Source organism: Geotrypetes seraphini, chromosome 4 (assembly GCF_902459505.1).
Source record: "Geotrypetes seraphini chromosome 4, aGeoSer1.1, whole genome shotgun sequence".
NCBI lineage: Eukaryota > Metazoa > Chordata > Amphibia > Gymnophiona > Dermophiidae > Geotrypetes > Geotrypetes seraphini.
In genome coordinates, this window is record NC_047087.1 from 236,671,402 (window position 1) to 236,674,181 (window position 2,780).

The 2,780-nt window shown below is 44.6% G+C and overlaps 1 long non-coding RNA gene across 1 annotated transcript; it reads left to right on the forward strand.

The window, feature by feature from the left end:
- Nucleotides 1–745: 745 nt before the first annotated feature.
- On the forward strand, nt 746–1,720 carry LOC117360072. The gene is made up of 2 exons (XR_004539353.1): nt 746–886; nt 1,224–1,720. It is a non-coding gene; the product is annotated as an uncharacterized LOC117360072 (long non-coding RNA).
- Nucleotides 1,721–2,780: the final 1,060 nt, after the last annotated feature.

Genomic DNA, 2,780 nt, shown 5'->3' on the forward strand with positions numbered 1-2,780 from the left:
TTCTCTAATTTGAAGACAATGGGGCTCATTTTCAAAAAAATGCAGATGTCCAGAAAACTGCATAAATTGTCACTTGAACGTTTTAATCACCAAAACATCCAGAGTGGGGATGGCCTTCAGGCAGGAAGGGTTGGGCACCCTCCTGCCGGTGATCGGGAGTGTCGGGGGCAGCCTTCCGGCAGGAGGGGTTGGGTACCCTCCTACCGGTGATCGGGAGTGTCAGGGGGCAGCCTTCCGGCAGGAGGGGTTGGGCACCCTCCTTCTGGCGATCGGACAGGCAGCCGTGGCTGCTATACTTATCACGGCAGGGAGATCCCTTGCCGCGATAAGTATAGTGGCCGCGTCTACTTACAATGTAGGCCAGCATTTTGCTGGCCTACATTGTAAGCGTCTCTTCCTCTAGTAGGGAGATGCGTAGGGTTGCCTAGATTCGCCTAAGGCCCTTAGGTGAGCTTAGGTGGTCTTGCGGGCCTCCCTAGGCTCCCAGAGGCGCCTTCAATTTAGGCGGCCTGCCTGGGGAGCATTTTTTTTAAAAACGTGCATCTCGATTGGCTGATTAGACAGCTGTAAGATGCCTAAAGCTGCCTAAAATCAGGATGCACTTTACAGAATCAGGGCCTATATGTAAACCCTATATTGTAACACTGTGAATGTAAACTATAATCAGTTCTGAGCTCTCTGGGGATGAAGAGATATAAATCTAAATAAATAAATAAATCCACAATTGCTTTATGGACATAGACATACATCTTACCATCGCTCATGCAAGAGGAAGGAATTTGAAGAACAGTGATGTGGCAGAGGGAAGGACCTGAAGCAGCCCACTCAGAACGCTACCGTTGTTTTTGGAGGCCTTGGAGATGTTGCACAAGGGGATGGGCGAGAGGTAAGGAAAGATGCTGCACATGGGGGGGGGGGGAGAGAGAAAGAAAATAGGAAGAATTGGGGTGGAGGAGAGGAAGGGAGAATTGATTGGCAAATCGGGCAGCACTAATGTCAGGGATGGAGTCGGGGAGTGTCGGGGTGGCTTCGGGGGTTGATCTTAACTAGGGCTTATTTTCGGGGTAGGCCTTAATTTTGGGGAAACACAATAGTAAAAAACACCAAATATACACATTAAAAATACACAAGCATTTGCAGTTACATTATATGTAAATGTAGAGCTTTACTGCAACTAACCTATATTATTGGATAATTCATATTTATATTGCCTTTCTTTGTAGTCTTCATACAACATTGGCATCCAAACTCCAGATGTGTATAGCCAAGTATACCTATTATCTGGTTTGTTGTTCCACCCTTGACTTGCACTTGGGGCAAAAAGGTGTATCAAGTTATGGAAGGCAAACAGTATTAGACTGGAGGCTACTTCTCAGTGTTAACACACTGATGGGCAAGATCATATATCACACTCGAATGGCAGAATGCAAAAAATGCTATTTTCCTGACAGCCAGTGATAAAGAGAACTTATCTGTCCAACTGCCTCTTTAAGATATCAGCTGGAACTTTGTGCATGGAAGTTAAAGATTAGTGCTATCACAAGCAGCTTAAGAGAGCTGCAGTCAGCCTTGATAAATGACTATCTACTAAGCACCTCACTTGGGAATTCCCTTTTAAATCACTAGACTAGGATACAAAGTGAAAATGAATTCAGTTCAAAAAGAGAGTGTTAGAAACTCAAGAACATGAGACTTAAAAAAAAAAAAATGATAACGCACAGAGGGTAATTTTTCAATCCTATTTATATTTATAAAATATTACATATGCCTTATAGTATCACTGAGCATTTAATGTACTAACCAATAGTAAGTATCATAGTTTAGTGGCTGTTTTTCAAGAAAAACTGCTATGTTTATTTGCAAAAATAAAAAATGAATTGTGCTCCATCAGTAGTTTCTGCCAACAAAGCAATGAGCAATATAGTAAATATGTATACAGTACTCCCCCGATATTCATGGGGGTTCCATTCTAGGAACCCCCGCAAATCTCGAAAAACCGCAAATACGGTTTTTCATGGGGGAGCCTGAAGAGGGCAGCAGGAGAGCAGCCGGAGCGCCGCAAGTGCAGGAAATCACTCACGGTATGCTCCGACTGCCTCTTCCTGCACTAAGTCGGGCCTAATCCAATCAGGAGCTGCTTTGACATGCCGCTCCTGATTCGATAAGGCCGGACTTAGTGCAGGAAGAGGCGGTCGGAGTGTACCGCGAGTGATTTCCTGCACTCGCGGCACTTCGGCTGCTCTCTCCTGCCTCTCCCGCTGCCCTCTCCTTGTCAGCGGTTTGCGGTCGGAAAATACCATGAATGACCGGGACCGCGAACCACCGACCGCGAACGACCAGGGGAACACTGTACTAGTTTACATTAAGGGCTCCTTTTACAAAGGCGCGCTAGCGGTTTTAGCATGTGCGCTAGCCGCTACCGCTTTCTTTTAAACAGGTGGTAATTTTTAGGCTAGCGTGCGCTAATCATGTGCATGCGCTACAAACGCTAGCGCACCTTAGTAAAATGAGCCCTAATATTAATACACAACAGTTAATATCTTCTCACTCTAATTTAGTAAGCACCCAGAATTAAACAACTTTCCCATCTCTATTCAACCTATAAAACACACGCACAGATCAATATTTAAAAGGCGTTATAATTTTACTAGTGGCAGATAAACATGCTATGCCCACTACACAATATTTGCCATTCCATGTCTACCGCACTAGGTTCTACTATGTTACATATCATACTGTCATGTCATACTAGGTTAGCCACACTTGTAAACATGTCTATC